The 21,776-nt window shown below is 42.8% G+C and overlaps 1 protein-coding gene across 1 annotated transcript in view; it reads right to left on the minus strand.

Annotated features, from left to right (window-relative positions):
- Positions 1-261, minus strand: part of LOC126424560 (cytochrome P450 4C1-like) — a 258,546-nt gene extending 258,285 nt beyond the window's left edge. The window contains exon 1 of the mRNA XM_050087306.1: positions 97-261. The gene's annotated coding sequence lies outside the window, so the exon portion shown is untranslated. The remainder of the gene's footprint in view (positions 1-96) is intronic.
- Between the last annotated feature and the right edge of the window lie 21,515 nt (positions 262-21,776).

Genomic DNA, 21,776 nt, shown 5'->3' on the forward strand with positions numbered 1-21,776 from the left:
CCATCATTTTAGTGTTAACCTGTACCAGCCACCACTTAAATGCAGAGCGGAAACGAAGCCGTAGTTCGAATAATACCACACAAAGTGTGTCCTCACCGGATTCTCAGTCATCGTTGAAGACAGCTGATCTGTGTGGCGGCAGCAGGAACCTCAGCTGACGTATTTCCAACAGGTCACACCTTCAACAGCCGATTCTACCGCAGATGGACCAGGGTCTCAAGCGGTATCACATCCTCCATGCATCGTGTCTTGCGCAACTGCAACGCCTTCTAACGAGAAGGTGACACTGCTACGCTTCAGTCCGCAACCGCCTCGCCTCGTGCCGTGTTGTCAAATCGCCCTTCTCCTGCTCATGGAGTCCCACTCGAGGATTCGTTCCCCACACCGGAATCTTTCCTCCAAAGACGTGCTATGGTTTATCGATAGGTCGTGGTATATCTGCTGTTGTAGGACGATCGCAAGATATTGCAGAAAGACTAGTAGAAATTTTCGCCTCACTGTAATGGGTTGCAGCTCTTGTTTTATGTGGACAAGTCTAAGATAATCACCCGTAACAATAAGAGCCCCATACTGTGAAATTACAATCTCAGTTAAGAACCTCAACGTTTTAATTTCTTCTATCTCAACTTTAATCCCCTTTCCTAATTTCATGTCGATGTCATTCAGGGCTTGCTCACTGTGTTAGCTCCCCACTGTCTCTATATGCAATTTAACCCAAATTTACCTCCCACTCTATCAAAATTCTTTGTATTACCGAAACTGTGTATCCACAATATATTATACAACTTAAACTCGTATGTTAAACTTTGGATAAGCAGAACCTGATTTGAACTGAACTGTAATTGTCTGAATATAACTTGTCTTTATATTAAATGTGCAATTGAAGTAAGACAATTATCACACCCTGTTACAGATTTCTCTGAAGCATAACAGCAAACAGCAAGCAGGCAATGGCTATAATAGATTTCTACTTTTAAAATAAACTTTCTAAACAATATTCAAACTGTTGCATATCATGTGGTGCAATGTGGTAATGTGTAATGATGAACCTTTCTTAAACTGTGGTATGAGGAGGGTAACTATTCCCATGAAATTATATTCGAGGACAACGATTTTTTAATCAAGTGCGTATTCAAAAAGGCAGAGTGATCTTCACACATGACATTGTTCTGAACAATGCCATGCTTCACAAAGTGAACAATGCTTTAAAATATTCTGTATATGATTAGATCTGCTAAATATGACGTCTGAATCGTTTTAATTTCCACAACACTGTCGTGTACCATTCCACGAATCTTATAAGGTCCCTTATATACAAGAAGGAACTGGTGCTTGCTTCTACAAGATAAAGGATGAGATTGAACGGAATTTTCTGTCCAACCTGTAGCTTTCTGCTGTTAGTCTGTCCTCATTGAAATTTGTTCTTTCTTTCTACGGGGCAACGGCCTTGCTGCAGTGGCTACACTGGTTCCCATGAGATCACTGAAGTTAAGCGCTGTCGGCACTTGGATGGGTGACCATCCAGGGCAACATGCGCTGTTGCCATTTTTTGGGGTGCACTCATTCTCGTGATGCCAATTGAGGAGCTACTCGACCGATTAGTAGCGGCTTCGGTCAAGAATACCATCATAACGAGCAGGAGAGCGGTGTGGCGGTGTGCTGACCCAATGCCCCTCCTATCCACATCCTCCATTTTTTAATTTTTTTATTTTTTTGCCTTCTTCATGTTGTTCAATGCTATATCTACCGCTTCCTTATGACGTAATTTTCCCGAATCTGCTGGGAATACGGGGTGTTCAAAAAGCCTCTCCGCAGTGCCGTGTGATTGTTGGCCATGCATGCCATATGATTGTGCGCCTGCCTGGGTTTTTCAACGAAACAGCAAACGCACAACAATACTGCAGTGATATTCTGTACGTATTCATAGAAGAACTCGTGTTAAGTGAAATACTGCAGAGTTATTTTCAACAAGATGGTGCAACCGCGCTTACAGCCCGTGTTTCAATGTCACTGCTTGCTGATGTTTTTGGTGATCGCACAATCGTGTGGCATAACACCACTTGACTTTTTCTTTGGGGAACAGCGAAAGCAACTGTCTATAAAAACCATGCAAAATCCATCGATGAACTGAAAACTGCAATATCCACTTTCACTGCTTCTGTTACAGGAGAAGTGTTACAGCTTGTGTTTGGAAACATGGTTAGACGAACTGAATTGTGTATTCAGCAACATGGGGGACACTTTCAAAATTTAATGTGAAAATTTGTAAGTTAAAATGAATATTCAATAAATTAATAATTTGTATTTCACTGAGTTTCATTTCAGTATATTCACTTTAGCATGAGGCACGCACGGCTAACAATCATACAGAACTGCGGAGAGACTTTTTGGACAACCCGTGTTACTAAAATAAAAATTTCGGCACCGGCGTGTTTTGTGTGATCCACACTACTTTATTGCTTCCTCGTCACTGATTATCTCGCGGATCTGGTGATCTGAATTCAATTATTTCTATCTGCCGCACTGGGCTTACACTTCCAGAATTTTGCCACTATACCGGGTGATCAAAAAGTCAGTATAAATTTGAAAACTGAATAAATCACGGAATAATGTAGATAGAGAGGTACAAACTGACACACATGCTTGGAATGACATGGGGTTTTATTAGAACCAAAGAAGTACAAACGTTCAAAAAATGTCCGACAGATGGCACTTCATCTGATCAGAATAGCAATAATTAGCATAACAAAGTAAGACAAAGCAAAGATCATGTTCTTTACAGGAAATGCTCAATATGTCCACCATCATTCCTCAACAATAGCTGTAGTCGAGGAATAATGTTGTGAACAGCACTGTAAGACATGTCCGGAGTTATGGTGAGGCATTGGCGTCGGATGTTGTCTTTCAGGATCCCTAGAGCTGTCGGTCGACCGCGATACACTTGCGACTTCAGGTAACCCCAAAGCCAATAATCGCATGGATTGAGGTCTTGGGACCTGGGAGGCCAAGCACGACGAAAGTGCCGGCTCAGCACACGGTCATCACCAAACGACACGCATAAGAGATCAAAAGATGGTTCAAATGGCTCTGAGCGCTATAGGACTTAACTGCTGAGGTCATCAGTCCGCTAGAACTTAGAACTACTTAAAGCTTACTAACCTAAGGACATCAAACACATCCAAGCCCGAGGCAGGATTCGAACCGGCGACCGTAGCGGTCGCGCGCACAAGAGATCCTTCACGCGTCTAGCAAATTGGTTTTTTTTTTTGTTTCAATAAAACCCCATGTCATTCCAAGCAAGTGTGTCAATTTTTACCTCTCTATCTACATTATTCCGTGGTTTATTAAGTTTTCAAATTTATACTGTCTTTTTGATCACCCAGTACATTATAATGTTATTTACTGTGACTGTTTTGGTTTTGATTGTGTTAGTTGCTATTTGCATAATTGTTGTTGTGCCATGTATTTTGCGGATTTGATCCAACTGAATTGTGCCCATCAGAATTTGCATGATTACTATCTGAGTTACAGTATTGTCTGTGAGTATTTTGATTGTTACAATAATTGTGATTGCATCTGTTCTCATTACCGTAATTCCTGTGATTTTTGTTGTTATGCCCATAGTCTGAGTTCCCGAATTTGCTTCTATCACAGTAATCATTACTGAACTGCGGAAATGGCACCTCATACTGACGACACCGGTTATCCCATGCCTAATTGTCTCTGTGATTGTGTTAGTTGTGCGAGTTCCCATACTTTTGTTTACACGCAGTACAAAATCACTTTGCATGTCATAGTTTCTCTTGTGATTGTTACTACGCCTTCTCGTTAGGCTGTTGTCCCGAGCAAATGCTTGAAAAGCTTCTAAATCGACTTTACATCTGCCGGCCAAAATTACGTGTCTAAAATGTTTAGGTAACTTTGTTAAACAAATGCGATTTAGCTCTGATGGACTGCATGTATTTGATAAGCACTCACTTCTGCGTACCATGTCTTCAAAGTAATTTGCTGGGGTAGAAACGTTTGACTGTTCAAAGTTTCATAGCACTGAAACGCTAAGTTTTACCTGATCTTGTGTGACCCTGCCGTCAGTAGGCTGACAAAAATGCTCGTAGAAATCATTTACGCTTTGTCAGTCTCTCGCTATTGAGTGAATTCTTGCTGCAGGTTCATTTTCTAAATAACCGGGGAGAAATACTAATTTCTGTTAAAGTATCCAGTTCCAGAATACAAGAACTGATCAACCCAAGCTCGGGGGTGAACTTCACTAGTGTAGTTCCTGAAAACTTCGAATTTACGTATTGTCAAAAAGTGTTTGTAATCGAAGTTACTATTTTTGTGTGAACCAGACATTCTCTGTTGCACCACCTAAACGCCATCTACTTGCATGGTCACCAAAGTGCCACTTAAGCACTGCATGGAATCTGGCATGTGAGCTCCCAGCATCAACTTGACGTGTTGTGTCGAGACAAACGATGTGCAGAAGGCTTCAGCAGAGTAGTCTATATTGTCAGAGAGATGCTATAGCTCTACCTGTAATCCGTGTTCACAGAAGGGAACGTCTAGATTGGTGTCATCAACATGCCACATGGACGGTCGAACTGGAGCCAATGTTGTTTTGACAGATGAGGGCCGATTTGGTCTGGAGAGCGATTCACAGCGGATGCGCATCAGGAGGGAACGTGGAACACTATTTCGGGACCCAAAAACTGTGAAAAGAGACCGCGATCAAGGAGCATCCCTAATGGTGTGGGTAGAGCTAAATTTACCACTCGAACCCCTCTTCATGAAATTGTATGGGTGAATCGGCAAGGTTTAACTGCTGTTAGGTATCGTGACGAGATCTTGCGACATCTTCTGCGGTTGTTGCGAGTTGCTGTGGGCCCAAACGCCGTATTGTTGGACGATAATGCTCGAACTCATAGAGCACGGCTGGTTGATGTTTTCTTGGAATCGGAAGATACTGGAAGCGTGGCGTGGCCTGCTCGCTCCAACAACCACTCTCCAAGACCGCGAGCATCTCTGCAGGAAGACCAGGTATTACGAGTATAGCTTCAACATAAGATTGATGACATAATTCACAGCAAGCACCGACGTTGCCATGCCTGCCAGAGGTGGTCACACCCCATTAACCAGTTGTCGGAATGTGTGTGCAAATCCGTTAAGTTGGAAAAAACGAAGAACATTTTTGTCTACCGTTCTGCATGTTGCAGTTGTTTTAATTCTGCGTTCTTTACATTTTTTGTACTTTACTATCAACTGTTTATAATGTTTTGTGGCAAAATGAACGCAACCTTCCAAAATTTCTGTTTGTTGCTTTAATTTTGGACACCAGTGTACATAAATAGCCTGGCGGACAGACTGAGCACCGATATTCGGATGTTTGCTGACGATATTGTGGTGTACGGTAAGGTGTCGACGATGAGTAACTCTTGGGACACAAGACAAGTTAGACAAAATTTCTAGTATAATGTACGGTAGCTACTCTAAATGTAGAAACGTGCAGGTCAGCGCAGGTGAGTAGGAAAAGCAACCCAGTAATGTTCCCGTACTGCATCAGAAGTGTGCTGCCTTACAGTCCCGTAGATTAAATTCGGGACTCTGTAATTAAAGAGTCCGAGGAAATACGTCTTTCTGATAATTTAAACCGGCCGGTGTGGCCGAGCGGTTCTAGGCGCTTCAGTCTGGAACCGCGCGACCGCTACGGTCGCAGATTCGAATCCTGCCTCGGGCATGGATGTGTGTGATGTCCTTAGGTTGGTTAGGTTTAAGTAGTTCTAAGTTCTAGGGGACTGATGACCTCAGATGTTAAGTCCTATAGTGCTCAGAGCCATTTGAACCATTTGATAATTTAATGACTCGTGATAACGGCTTTCAGCTGGATAAAAATTGGAATCTGTTTATTAAAATTATGCGGTCACAAAGGGATCGACATGCTCAGTCGATACTCAGCATCAGTTTGTTCTTACTTCACCACGGAGGACAGCACACACTACTTGGCTGCCTCGCGCTTGTCACCCCCTAACGCACGAGCCGTAAACCGCCAGTTCGATTCGCACTCGCGGACCTCACCATAGATACCGTGACTGCATCAGCTCTCTTCAGTACTTCGTCTACTCGCCAAAATTACTGGAAGAAGAAATACGCCGGGAAAATTTCAGAAGTCACTGTAGGTGCAATTAGACATAATAAGCATTTTCAATTATATTCGTTTCGTGAATAATTAGTTGAAACTCCATGTTAGATTTCCCGTTGACTTTCAGACTTCTGGAAGCGTTTTGTCTTATGGACTGTCGGATCAACCACTTGGCGCATTTTTTCGGTATCTATTTTGTCCTTTTCACAATCACGTTTTGTTGGTGTACAGGCACTACTCAGTTTACTAAAGTTGCCTTTAAAAATTGAATAATCGGTATTTATTGCAGTAAGTGTGCCTTACAGGAAACCAATTGAAACCCACAACATAAGGCTTTGCCACGCTAGAATGGTGGCACCACTGCTGGCTCGCCGGGGTTGGCAGCAGCCGTCTCGTAAGGACGCGGAAGGTGACGTTACGCAACGAGCAGGACCTTGGAGGCCGCCTGCTAGTTTTTTTAAAGAAATAATCCACAGAGAGATGTTTACGTCACACGGTCTTGTGGGCCCGTATGCTGTATTTAGTGCTCCAGTTACAAAAAATACAAAATTAGTGGAATCCCACTCTTTCTCAACAGAAAGTGTGACATTGACAATCGTCTTGACGTTTGAGATTAGGTTGTATTCACAAACGAGTACTCGTTTCATGGCTCAGTTACCCAACGCACGCAAAATCAACATAAACTTTTTTCGTTTTTAATGCTTTATTAAAAGTGGAGCCTAGAAAAAAAAACTGCGTAAAATAAAGTATTTTTAGGTGTTTGATTCTTCTTATAAAATAGAGCGAACAGTTGACCGAAATAATCTACAATAATCTCCTCCATGGCAACCAACAAGGATTCTAAAAACGTCCATCATGTGAAACCAAACTCGAACTCTTCTCACATTTTATACCAAAAGGGAAATCCCGGTTCGCAGGACACAGCGGATCAGGTTGTGGAAAAGGGCCAATATTACTTACTGTTAGTTACACGAGAACCGACAACTTTATTCCTCGAAAACCAATGCAAAGTTTTCTCTTTAAAACAACAAGGATCATGATCGAAACAGACGAAATGAATTAAAATTTGCGCTGCAGCCGAGACTCGAACCTGGGTCTTCTTGCTTGTTAAGCATAAATGTTAACTATTACACTACCATAGCACAACTGTCGTCATTCCTGCACGAACTACCTAAGGTCATTGCCCTCACCAACACAAACTTCAATTCATTTTCCCTTATATATTGTCACTACATATTTTGTTTGCAACGAGACACTTTCCGAAATTTTCCGTTGCCACAGGGGTTATATGAGACACGAAAGAACCAGTATTTACAGTGAGGTGACAAAACTCAAGGGATTGCGATGTGCACATGTACAGATGGCGGTACTATCGATTACACAACGTACAAAAGTGAAACGCAATGGCGGCGCTGTCATTTGGACTCAGGTGGTTCATGTCAAGTGGTCTCTGACGCGATTGTGGCCACACGACGGGAACTAACAAACCCTGTACGCTGCATGGCATGCGGAACTAGAAGTTTCCATTTCGGAAATCATAAAGGAATTCAGTATTGCGAGACCCACACAGTCAAAAGTGTGCTGAGATTACCAAACTTTCGGCTTTACCTCTCACCACTGACAACGCAATGGATGACGGCCTTCACTAAACCACCGAGAGCAGCGGCGTCTGCGTAGAGTTGTCACTACTGACAGACAAGCAATATCGGGTGACATAACGTCACAAATCAACGTACGACGTACGACGAACATATTTTGTCGGACAGTGTGGCGAAATCTGGCAGCAGCCGATTGACGCAAGTGCCTTTGCTAACAGCACAACATCGCCTCCAGCGCCTCTCCTCGGCTCGTGACCGTATGGACTCAACTTGTCAACAAGGTACTGTGCAAGCTGGTAGTGGCTCCATAATGGTGTAATGAACTGGGTCCTCTGATCCAAATGAACCGATCATTTACTGGAAATGGCTATGTTCGGCTACTTGGTAACCACTCGCAGCCATTCATGGACTTTTTGTTCCTATACGTGGATGGTATTTTTGTGAATGACCATGCTCCATATTACTCGGGCACAATTATTCACGGCTGGTTTGAAGAACATTCTAGACAGTTCGAGAGAATGATTCGGTCACCCAGAACCCCCACCATGAAATCTATGGAACATTCATGAGACATAGCCGCGGGGTCAGTTCTGCCCAATATCCTACACAGGAACCACTTTTGCGTTTATGGACGGCTGTAGAAGCAGCATGTCTTAATATGGAAAATTGTACTGAAATGCAGGAGGATCTGCAGCGAATTGACGCATGGTGCAGGGAATGGCAATTCAATCTCAATGTAGACAAGTGTAATGTGCTGCGAATACATAGAAAGATAGATCCCTTATCGTTTAGCTACAAAATAGCAGGTCAGCAACTGGACGCAGTTAATTCCATAAATTATCTGGGAGTACGCATTAAGAGTGATTTAAAATGGAATGATCATATAAAGTTGATCGTCGGTAAAGCAGATGCCAGACAGAGATTCATTGGAAGAATCCTAAGGAAATGCAATCAGAAAACAAAGGAAGTAGGTTACAGTACGCTTGTTCGCCCACTGCTTGAATACTGCTCAGCAGTGTGGGATCCGTACCAGATAGGGCTGATAGAAGAGATAGAGAAGATCCAACGGAGAGCAGCGCGCTTCGTTACAGGATCATTTAGTAATTGCGAAAGCGTTACGGAGATGATAGATAAACTCTAGTGGAAGACTCTGCAGGAGAGACGCTCAGTAGCTCGGTACGGGCTTTTGTTAAAGTTTCGAGAACATACCTTCACCGAAGAGTCAAGCAGTATATTGCTCCCTCCTACGTATATCTCGCGAAGAGACCATGAGGATAAAATCAGAGAGATTAGAGCCCACACAGAAGCATACCGACAATTCTTCTTTCCACGAACAATACGAGACTGGGATAGAAGGGAGAACCGATAGAGGTACTCAGGGTACCCTCCGCCCCGCACCGTTAGGTGGCTTGCGGAGTATGGATGTAGATGTAGATGTAGATTCCTGCAAGGGACTTCCAACATATTGTTGAGTCCATGCCACGTCGAGTTGTCGCACTACGCTGGGAATGAGGAGGTCCAACACGATACTGGGAAGTATTCCATGACTTGTGTCCTCTCCTCGTATTAAGGATTACTCCATACACATTTGCGTAACTCCTATTAGGTAGTTTTTAAATTTTTTATAATTTGCCTCGGGCGACCCACTAGTTTGATTCTGTTTGATGTCGAAATGTGAAATATGAAATTGGGGCTTAGTAGGATAACGGCACGGCAGAGATAGCCCACCCATTTCATTTTACGATTCAACACGGACCACCACAGTAATCTTTCACTTACGAGGAGAGGTATCAGTCGTATCAATCACAATTTCCTCGTCCGTTTATTTTATTACGCCTATGAAGTAACTGCAATCAAGCTGTCGTGTGTCACACAAACGTTAAAGCCTCCTTTTACAATCTGGTGGTCTGTAAACTAAATGTAATTCAAACTGACACACTGTCTGTGAGGGTTTGATGTTTCATTATGAAAGGGTGCGAATTCCGACACAGGATCTGAGAAATTGGGCTTCATATTCAAGATCTTGACAACAGTTTTGACGTAGTTGGTGTTACTGCTTTAACGCTAGAACCACCGACGGGACATTTTTATCCCATAACAAAATTTTAACATCTCGCCCTCTTATAACTGTTTTGTGAGTTTTAATTTTTTCTAGTCTAGTTCGTTTTGAAATACACTGAATCGCCAAAGAAACTGCTAGAGGCATGCGTATTCAAATATAGAGATATATAAACAAGCAGAATATGACGCTGCGCTCGGCAACACTTATATAATACAACAAGTGTGTGGCACAGTTGTTAGATCGGTTACTGCTGCTACAGTGGCATCTTGTCAAGTGTTAAGTGAGTTTGAACGTACTGTTAAAGTCGGCGCACGACCAATGGGACACAGCATCTCCGAGGTAGCAATGAAATGGGGATTTTCCCGTACGGCCATTTCACGAGCGTTCCGTGAACACCAAGAAACTGGTAAAACAACAAATCTCTGACATCGCTACTGCCGGAAAAAGCTCCTGTAACGACGACTGAACGCGATAGAAGCGTTCAACGCGATAGAAGCGCAACCCTTACGCATATTGCTGCAGATTTCAATTCCGGGCCATCAGCAAGTGGCAGCGTGAGAACCATTCAACGAAATATCGTCGATAAGTGCTTTCGGAGCCGAAGGCCCACTCGTCTACCCTTGATGATTGCACGACAGAAAGCTTTAAGCTTCGCTTGGGCCCGTCAACACCGACATTGGACTGTTGCTGACTGGAAACTTGTTGCCTGTTCGGACGAGTCTCGTTTCAAATTGTATCGAGCGGAAGGACAACCACACGAATCCATGGATCCTGCATGTCAGCAGGGACTGATCTACGTCTACATGGATACTCTACAAATCACATTTAAGTGCCTGGCAGAGGGTTCTTCGAACCACCTTCACAATTCTCTATTACTCCAATTTCATATAGCGCGCGGAAAGAACACTTATATCTTTCCGTACGAGCACTGATTTCCCTTATTTTATCGTGGTGATCGTTTATCCCTACGTAGGTCGGTGTCAACAAAATAATTTCGCATTCGCAGGAGAAAGTTGGTGATTCGAATTTCGCAACGAAAAACGCTTTTCTTTTAATGATTTTCAGCTTAAATCCTGTGTCATTTCAGTGACACTCTCTCCCACATTTCGCGATAGTGCAAAACGTGCTACCTTTGTTTGAACTTTTTCGATGTACTCCGTCAGTCCTATCTGGTAAGGATCCCGCATCGTGCAGCAGTACTCTAAAAGACGACGGACAAGTGTAGTGCAGTTAGTCTCCTTAGTAGATCTGTTACATTTTCTAAGTGTCCTGCCAATAAAATGCAGTCCCCACAACATTTTCTATGTGTTCCCTCCAATTTAAATTGTTCGTAGTTATTATACCTAGGTATTTAGTTGAATTTAGATTTGACTGATTTATCGTGTAACCAAAGTTTAACTAATTCCTTGTAGCATTCATGTGGATGACCTTAAACTTTTCGTTATTTAGAATCAACTACCACTTTTGGCAACGTTCAGATATATTTTCTAAATCATTTTGCAATTTGTTTTGATATCGTAATGACTTTATTAGTCGATAAACGACAGCGTCATCTGTAAACAATCTAAGACGGCTGCTAAGATTCTCTTCCATATCGTTTATATAGGTAAGGGATAGCAAAGGGCCTATAAAACTACCTTGGGGGGCGCCAGAAATCACTTCTGTTTTACTCGATGACTTTCCCTCAATTACTACGAACTGTGACTTCTCTAACAGGAAATCACAAATCCAGTCACATAACTGAGACGATATTGCATAAGCATGCAATTTCACTACAAGCCGCTTGTCTGGTACAGTGTCAAAAGACTTCCGGAAATCCAGAAATGTGGAATCGATCTGAAATCCCTTGTCAGTAGCACTCAACACTTCATGCGAATAAAGAGCTAGTTGTCTTTCACAAGAACGAGGTTTTCTAAACCCATGTTGACTGTGTGTCAATAGACCATTCTCTTAGAGGTAATTCACAATGTTCGAACACAATATATGTTCCAAAATCCTGCTGCATATCGATGTTAACGATATGGGACTATAATTAAGTGGATTACTCCTACTGCCTTTCCTGAATATCTGTGTGACCAGTGCAGCTTTCCAGTATTTGGGTACGGATCTTTCGTCGAGCGAACGGTTGTATATGATTGTTAAGTATGCAGCTAAAGCATCAGCATACTCTAAAAGGAACCTAACTGGTATACATTCTGGAACAGAAGACTTGCTTTTATTAAGTGATTTAAGTTGCTTCAACACTCCGAAGATATTTACTTCTACTCAGACATGGTACCAAGGAAGGGAGGGTTGGGTTGCAATTGTGGACAGGGCCGTAATCACCGTTGGTTAGTTTATTTTTCAGTCACGTACAATTTATTTGGAAACAACAACAAAGGTGACAAAAATAGGTCAAATGGCTCTGAGCACTATGGGACTTAACATCTGAGGTCATCAGTCCCCTAGACTTAGAACTACTTAAATCTAACTAATCTAAGGACATCACACAAATCCATGCCCGAGGCAGGATTCGAACCTGCGACCTTAGCAGCAGCGCGGTTCCGGACTGAAGCGCCTAGAACCGTTCGGTTACAGCGGCAGGCTAAAAGGTGACAATAAATAATAAGTGTTCCACAGCTGAAGGTCTTATCAACAACAAATTCTATTTCTCGGCTGAAGGCCACAGTAGTGACAATTTAAAGACGTTTCACGGCTGAAGGCCTGTCTAGCAATCCCTTCAATAACCAGTTAAACATCTTCAAACTTGAAATTACAGTTATTAAAATATTTTAAAGAACAATCATCAAAATCTCACTGCTAGAATACGTCTAATTAAATTTTTAAGACAAGTAACACCCACGGTAGAAGGCCTTAATGTCAACAAATTCAAACTTTGTCTCGGCTGAAGGACGCAATAGTAATGAGCCGTGGCGGCAGGCACTAGGGTGTTCTACTTGCATCGCTGATATCGATATTCGGCTGTCTCACCATCTTTGACTGCTGCCCTCGGTGGGTTTTCTGGGTGAACTTGTGACGGAAGAGCCTCCGGTCGGCGTTCATCGAGCCAGCTTGTGTTGGAAAACAAGGCGGATCTAACTGTGCTGCATGGGCCTCGCCGTGATCGCCGCCCTTGTCTCTTGTCGCTCCGGATGTACGGTGCCGATCACTGGGGGCCTTAACGTGCAAAACTGTGGTGGGTTCGTCGTCTCATGCTGAACAGCTCCCCAGCTCGTAATTTGCAAGCTCCAAGTTATTCTGTGTTTAACTAAGACGATTTTTGATATTTATTGTGGCGTGGGTACCTGCCTCAGATGGTTCTGAACTTGGTTCCACATTGGCTATTTTAAGGATGTTCCTCATTTCGTTTCTCTTTATTTGTGGAGTGTGTCTTTTAAATCGTTTTCATGTAAGTTTTAACTTGTTTTAGGGCATATTGACCGCTTGGGGACCGGTTGCCGTTGTGTACGCGCCCGGCAGCCGTAGAGTTAATGGTTAAATCGTTTGTCACGGAAGGATTTGGTATCTTTATTTAATGCTGAAAGTGCCTTAAGGCAACTGCAAGTGATCTATAAGTTTCCTGCTAATTTACTGGGAGACGGGTACTGTTGGAGGATTGCTCCATAAGAATTTGGGGGCATCCTTATTGTATATTCCAGTGTGGCTGTGTATTCATCTTGTTTTCATTGCAATCTATTTGTGCTGCAGGTCATTTGTAAAGCCTGCTCGTTTCCTGGCGTCCGTGTGATTATTGATTCTTGTCAGGACCGCGCATTCCGAGGCCGGTCGGACTATATATAAATATATACCGCCTGCTTGTGAGCCTGTGCACAAGCCGTGGGGAGTGAACACTCGTATTGCCTGCCGGCCATAGCGTTATTGCTTCCATATACTGCTGTGGGTCTTAACGCTGTTCTCTAAAGTGAGACCACTTTGTTAATATTAGCGTTTCTGTAAGTTATTTTACTCGTTATTACTAGCCGTCTTATTCAACACTTATGTTAATCATTTGTGTATTTTTGATGAATGTGCAACTTTTTATTTTTGCCTGTGTGCCAGTTTAGCGACCTTGGTTGGCCCACTTTGCATATTTAGTATATGTTTCACTGTGGATCTTTAAGTGGGCAGTCCAGTTTTATTAAGCTTTAAGATCTTTGATTTTTGAAATGAAGTTGTGGTATGATGTGGCTGTGTAACTTTGGGTTGGAAGTATACAGGGTGATTCAAAAATGAATGTAAATATTTCAAGGGTGTATTTGTGAGGTAAATGTAAGACAAAAATGTTCTATACAATTTTTTCCATACTTGGCTTATTACAGAGTTATGAACAAAACAGGATAATACATTCAATACAACGTAAGGTATTTAATTCCCAGAGTTCACAGTTTAATTACAGTGCATTTGGACTAGCAACGCAAACTGATAAATAAACGTGACGTAACAAACTGAAACAATTCCTCGCGAACACTGTATTAATTTAGGTCCTGTTGATTGAACTACAGCAATGCACAATAACTAAGGAAAATTGAAGCATTTTACAGACTGTACTGTACTGTACTGTATTTGCACAAATCTTAATGCAATGCATGTTCAAAATGCTGTCCCTGAACTTGCAGACAGACCCGTGCTCGTCGCATCAATGATCTCTGCACATTACACAGTCCGTTCAACTCTCCACGAATAATTTCACAACCACCTTCAATTCTTTGTTGTAGCACTTCTCTGTTCGGTACTGCAGAAGAATACACCAATGTCTTTAGTCGGCCCCATAAATAAAAGTCTAAAGGGTTCAGGTCAGGTGATCTGGCTGGCCAAGCAATTGGTCCTCCGCGACCTATCCATCGATGTGGATACGCAGAATTGAGGTACGCCCTTACGTTGCGGCTGTAATGGGCGGGAGCACCATCGTGCATAAACCACATGGTGGCTCGTGTTGCAAGAGGGACATCCTGTAACAATCCAGGCAATTCTCCCTCCAAAAATTCGCAGTACGCGTGCCCATTCAGCCTTGGAGGCAGAACATGAGGTCCGAGTAAGTAATTCCCCACAATACCACACCAAATGTTTATGGAGAATTGATGTTGATATCCACGCACAATTCTCGCGCCAGGATTCTCGACAGCCCACTGGTGCATATTATGCGAATTGATTACACCCGCACGAGTAAACATGGCCTCATCTGTGAATAATATCCGCCGAATGAACATTGGATCATTCAAATGACGCTCTTGTAACCACTGGCAGAATTGCTGACGGCGAGGATAGTCTTCAGGTGTCAATTCGTGCACTTTTTGCAGGTGAAATGGATGCAACTGTTGTCTCCGAAGCAGCCGCCATACAGTAGATTGTGGAAGTCGTACAGCTGCACTAATTTGTCTCGTACTGATAGATGGATCTTGGTCTACCAGGTCCAAAACATGTTCCTCGACGTTCACTGCATGCTCAAGTGGTCGACCTGAATGTGGCCCAGGACGAATGCCATACTCCCGCATACGTCTGTCCACAGATACAAACGTCTGATGACTTGGTAACCGTCTTCCTGGAAACAGCTCACTGTACCTTCGTCTTGCTGCAAGTGCATTTCCATCTGCTGCACCATACACAAGGTGCATATCAGCATACTCACTGTTTGAGTACATCATGTGCACGAAACCTTTAGCCTTCCGACGATGAATGAACGACAGGACGTACTTTTCCGTTACCAACAACATCAGCGCCATCTTCCGTACAGTAGGAGTAAACATCACGTGCAAACAAAAACAAACACTATTCATGCAGTTTCGAATCAACTGTTGGGAGATACGTATGTGAATTACGTACCAGAATATGGCATCCTGCTGCTTGCACTGCCGTCGTTTTGATGCGGACATGACTTTCGTATTTAACGATAACTCTGGAATTAAACGTTTATGGAAAAACATTTATAGAACATTTTTGTCTTATATTTACCTCACAAATACACCCTTAAAATATTTACATGCATTTTTGAATCACCCTGTATAGTGTTACTAGCCCTTTGAGATATGGTTAAACAGGAACGATTGTTTATGATTGATAATTCACCGTGCCTACTATCTATGTTCCTTGTTCCGGATGCAAAATATGATTCTTATTCGTGTTTATGTAATCCGACTAAAGCGAAAATTTGTGTATTGTATCAGTAAGAGGACAAATGTGCAAATTGAAGTTTATCATAAAGTCTGTTTTGAATCAAATTAAAATTGTAAAACAATCAGAAGCTTGTCCATCACCAGTGATCCCGGTCTTCCTGTTTTCTTTAAATAACTGTGGTGAGATTGTAATTTTGATTTTCTAAAGAACTGAGTAGTACCACTGTCCAGTAATAATTTAAAACAGTTTCATAGCTGAAGGCCTAATAGCAGTCTCTTAAGAACCAGTTAACTTCTTCAACTTGCAACTACAGTTATTAAAATATTTTTAAAGAACAAACAACAAAATCTCATTGCTAGAATACAATTCTCTGATTAAAATTTTAAGAGAAGTATCACTCACGGCTGAAGGTCTTAATGACACCAAATTCAAACTACTTCTTGGCTGATGGCTCCCGTAGTAATGATTTAAAACTGTTTCACTGCTGAAGGCCTGTCTAGCAATCCTTTTAAGAACCAGTTAAACATCTTCAAACTTGATATTACAGTCATTAAAATATTTAAAAAAAAACAATCATCAAATCTGACCAAACCAAGGGGGAGGGGGGGGGGGGGGCGCAGACATTGCTCCAAGGATCGACCCCTCAAAACTTCGAAAGCAATGACACAGGCAGCCAAGAGTTGCATTCACTTCATGAGATGGTAACTCAGACTAGTGGCAGTTTAAACGCATGACCAATAATCATTTGCTGAATCTATCTAACATGCGATGACCAGTGCAACGATGGAATAACACACCCAAGCCGGAACCAGCGGTCAGCACTACGTCTTCAGACCCCAGTGTTTAGAGAATCTGGAAGCAGAAAGGAACCACTGCTACCAGAGTAGGAAAATAAAAAACACCTCCTCGCCGATGAATCAGGGAAGCTGTCGAACTACACGCCTTACCGGACAGCAGCGGCAAAGCGAGGAAAAGTCACGGCCGTAACATGCATTAAGCTCCAGGGCACGTAACTGGGGCATTACCAGCCACTAGCCAGGAAAAATACCATAGTTTGAACTTCGCAAATAATTGCATATAGAGTGCAACAATTAATAATAAGAAGTGGAGGAAGGCTAATTAGGTTCGCCTTCCCCAAACACTCCACTCACTGGTCTTCATCTCGGGGACACTGCGAGCAGCCACAAGCAAGTAAATCACGATCTCTCACAATGGTGGAGGTTTCACTACTTGAATTAAGGCCCACTCAACTTAAGCTTCATGGGTGCAGTTGACAACGAGGTTGTACCCCTCGCGACTACAGCCCTTCCATCCGGCAGTGCATGCGTGCCGCCAGTGGTACCAGCATGTTTTCGCGCTGCATGGACCTGGCTGCTTGTCTATCCCCAACCGAACTGACGACTCACACATCGCGGAAAACCCCACAACGTCGCCCCAAAGATAGTACCACCGTTACTAGATGCCGATATCCGCCGCTTCTGCCACTAGAGGAGAGACAACCCTTGTGGAGTGGCGCCAATGAACACGAGAAGATGACAACTGTAACTATACCAGCTGAACGATGCCATCCTAGCAAAGGCACCAACGCGAGCCGCACCACGGCTCATCTACGTTACACCTGTTGGCAGCTGTTCTTCATTCTAATTCTGGAATATTCACTTCGTCTTCTTTTGTGAAGACATTTCGGCAGGCTGTGTTTAGAAATTCTGCTTTCACACCACTGTCTTCGATAGTATCTCCACTGCTATCGCGTAGAAAAAGCATTGATTGTTTCTTGCTGCTAACTTCACATACGACCAGAATCTCTTTCGATTTTCTCCCAGGTTTTGAGATAAAGTTTCGTTTTATAAGCATGTCACATTGAAGTCCGCGTTAAATTTCGAGCTTCTATACAAGATCGCTAATCTTGGGGATTTTGCGTCTCTATAAATTTTGCATGTTTGTTTCGTTGTTTCTGCAACAGTGTTCTGACCCGTTTCGTGTATCAAGGAGGATCAGGTCTGTCATTTGTTAATTTATTTGCTATATATCTCCCAATTGCTGCCGATACTATTTCTTTGAATTCAAGCCCCGTCTGGTCTACAATTATTTTATTAATATGGAAGGAGTGGAGATTGTCTCTCAGGAAGGCGTCAAGTGAACTTTTATCTGCTTTCTTTGAATAGGTATATTTTTCGTTTATTTTTGGAGGATTTGGGGGTTATAATATTCAATCTCGCTTCAACAAACTTGTGTTCACTAATCTCTGCATCGGTTTTGATTCTCGTTATTAACTCTGGATTATTTGTTACCAAGACGTGAAGTGTGTTTTCACAACCATTTACTAATCGCATGGGCTCATGAACTATCTGCTCGAAATAATTTTCAGAGAATGTGTTCAGCACAATTTCGGATGATGTTTTATGCGTACCTCCGATGTTGTACATGTATTTTCGCCAACATATCGAGGGTAAATTAAAGTCACCTCCAACTACTATCGTATGAGTCAGGTACCTGTTTGAAATCAAACTCAAGTTTTCTTTGAACCTTTCAGCAACTGTGCCAACTGAATTGGGAGGTCAGTAAAAGGGCCCAATTATTGTTTTATTCCGGTTGCCAACAATGACCTCTGCCCATACTAACTCACAGGAACTATTTATTTCAATCTCGTAACAAGAGAAACTACTTCTGACAGCAACAAACACGCCACCGGCAACCATGTTTAGCCTATCCTTTCGGAACAATTCGCAAAAGTTTCGGCTGAGCTTATATCCGGCTTTAGCCAGCTTTCAGAGCCTATAACGATTTGAGCATCAGTGCCTTCTATTAGCGCTTGGAGCTCTGGTACTTTCCCAACACAGATACGACAATTTACAGCTTTTATACCGATGGTCCCTGTATCTACGTTCTGCTTGTGTTCTGACAGCACCCTTTGTGACTGAGCCCTTCTTGTATTTTTCCGAGACCCTCTAACCTAAAAAAACTGCCTAGTCCACGCCACACAGCCCCTGATACCCTTGTAGCGGCCTCCTGCACATAGTGGACACCTGACCAACCACCCTTTGGCAGAAGTCAAGGAATCTGCAGCGTACACGCTCGCAGAACCGCCTGAGCGTCTGATTCAGACACCCCCCCCCCCCCCCCCCTACTCGTCTCTGTACCAGAGGTCCACAACTTGTCCTCTCCACTGTACTGCAAATGGTCAGCTCTGCTTTCATCTCGCAAGCAAGACCGGCAGCCTTTACCACTTCTGTTAGCCGCTCGAAACCAGAGAGAATCTCTTCTGATCCAGAGTGACACACATCAATTGGTGCCGACGTGAGCAACCACATGCAGTTGGCTGCAGCCTGTGCTCTTCGTGGCATCCGGGAGTACCCGTTTCACATCTGGAATGACTCCACCCAGTATGCAGACGGATTGCACATTGGTTTTCTTACACTTTTGGCAGCCATGTCCCTAAGGCGCCCCGTAACACGCCTAACGTTGTAGCTCCCAACTATCAACAATCCCACCCTACATGATTGTCCAGATCCTGCAAGCTGAGAGGTTTCCTCTGAAAAAGAACAGGTGACAGCAACTGGGTCAGCGGCAGTGTCAGCCACAGACAGCACCTGGAACCTGTTTGTCAGACAAACTGGGCAGGTCATAGATGTGGCCGGCCGCCTGGGAAGTCTTTCGCCGCCTGCTTCGCCTTGGGGCGACCTCCCACTCGACCACAGGTGAGTGGCTAGCGTCAGTGCGAGCAGTAACTGGGATTGCCACCGGTGAGGACCGATCGGAGGACTCTGACGTGCTGGACGTCCGTTGGATCCCCACGGCCGGTCCACAGCAGTGGTGCCCATCCACTGCAGTGGTGTCCTCCTTAAAATTACATCGCCTTTATACTTCACTCTAATGTTACATGAAATTCCCTCGCACACTTTCTTAAAATCTTCTAAGGCTTCTTCTTCAATACTAATTTCATTGCCAACAATTAATCTTCTATTAACAGCATCTTGCACTGCGGATTGATTTGTTTTGTTATTACATCTACCTGTATGACCAACATTAAAAGCTAAAAATACAAAGCAATCAAAGAACCAATTCTTACCACTATTTGGAGGACCCACAATACACAAAGTGTTTAACTTTTTTGACTGTACATGATTATCGTTATTCCAATAATACAATCCATTCTTATTGAACCATGAAACTAAATTTAACAAAAATTCTGTAGCTTTATCATTGTCCTCTTCACATTGAAATAATAGAAGGTTGTTTAACCAGGATAAAGAATCACCCAAATAACATTTCCATACATTGTTAGAGGTAGCATAAAATATATTATCCTGTGAACCAGAACATAAAAGTGGTCAGTTCCCCTAAGATCTAAATCGTTAACGGTTTTCTTGTATAACTCTAATCCCATATCGAAAAATCTTTTAAATTTAGGATCAATAAAATTCATGAAGTAACCATGATCAGTTGGAAGCACGTTTGTAATGTTCTCAAGTGGTATACAATTGTACTGAATTAGTACGGAAAGGACCTGGCGCATGATTGCTGTCAATGTTGCACCCTTTTCCTGTTATGATCTGTTTGCGTCTCGAATGAGACTGTTTACTTGGTGCATCATTTGCGTGCCTCTGTTCGCTGTCACCATTAGATACACTACTTTCCCCTTCCAGTATTGTTTGGTATCCTGAGAGGCAACTTTCCCATCGTACAATTTCAGCTGGATAAGGTAGTCTTTTAACGGGTCCTCTAATCCAAATTTGTCCACGGCCATACCCCTTTTGCACATAGAGGTATAACAGTACATTGACCCAGTCGATATCTGACATTGCTGCAATTGCTCTTTTCCGTCTGTGGAGCTTCTTAATTCTGGAGGAAATAAATGCATCATTTCGGAACCAACATCTGCATCTCCACAAGGAATAGACACAGTCATGAATGACGTGGAAGTGGTCTCCATCCTCTCTCCAGAAGAGAATTTCTCCAGGATATCTCTTTGAGAACACAGTAATTTTGCTATGCAAGATGTCAGCATCTCCCGGTCTTTCTGTGACAATGACGTCACTGTAGTACCACCTGGTAGAGACCTCACATAATTTAATAAATCCTGTAAACCATGGGAACATGAGTAGGAAGTCAGTTCGTATTTTGTCAAACAGTTCATCCTTATATTCAAGCACGTTAACGAAGCTCCATCGTCTTCTCCCAGTGATGATAGGGTACTCGTTACCAGGTATGAGGAGCTTCTGGAATGGTTTCTTCACTTCGGCTTCCAAAATCGTCCACATCAAGGTTATCAATTCCACTATGTGTTCCATTTTCAGAATTCTGCAAGTAACTGTGTCTAATAAATTAATATGCAGAGATTCAAAAACCTAAATACCGAAGCACTCAGGTGAAACTAAATAATTCGCCCCTGATTAGGAACTTGTATTATGTCACGACATATGTTTACTTTCTGACGCAAACAGCACTGGCGCCGAATCTCTCCCCAACTGAGAATGTTTGGAGAATTCCTTTGTTTTGGAGAGAGAGAGAGAGAAAGAGAAAGAGAAAGAGAGAGGGAGTGAGTATTAGAATTTCTGGATGGCGTGGACAACAAATGGTTCTTTGGGATAATTCCAGTCATAATCCACACATGAAAAGGTGTGTTATCGAAGACATTCGAAAATTCATTGAAACAGGTGCACAGTGTTGTGAGCTGAACATTATTATTGGAGTACCTTCATGCATAATTTTTACTGTTCTCTCTGTGAGGGGTGCTACTGAAACCGAAAAGAGTAGAAGTGGAGCTTCTTTGGCTAGAGAAATGGAGAATGCATTATTACAAAACTGTGTTGCCACGTCATCGTTTCACGAAAACCTTGAGGCTCATCAGGTTTGATTTAAGGTCGAACTGTCAGACTGACTAAAAAGA

This window comes from Schistocerca serialis, chromosome 10 (assembly GCF_023864345.2).
Source record: "Schistocerca serialis cubense isolate TAMUIC-IGC-003099 chromosome 10, iqSchSeri2.2, whole genome shotgun sequence".
In the NCBI taxonomy this organism is placed as follows: Eukaryota; Metazoa; Arthropoda; class Insecta; order Orthoptera; family Acrididae; genus Schistocerca; species Schistocerca serialis.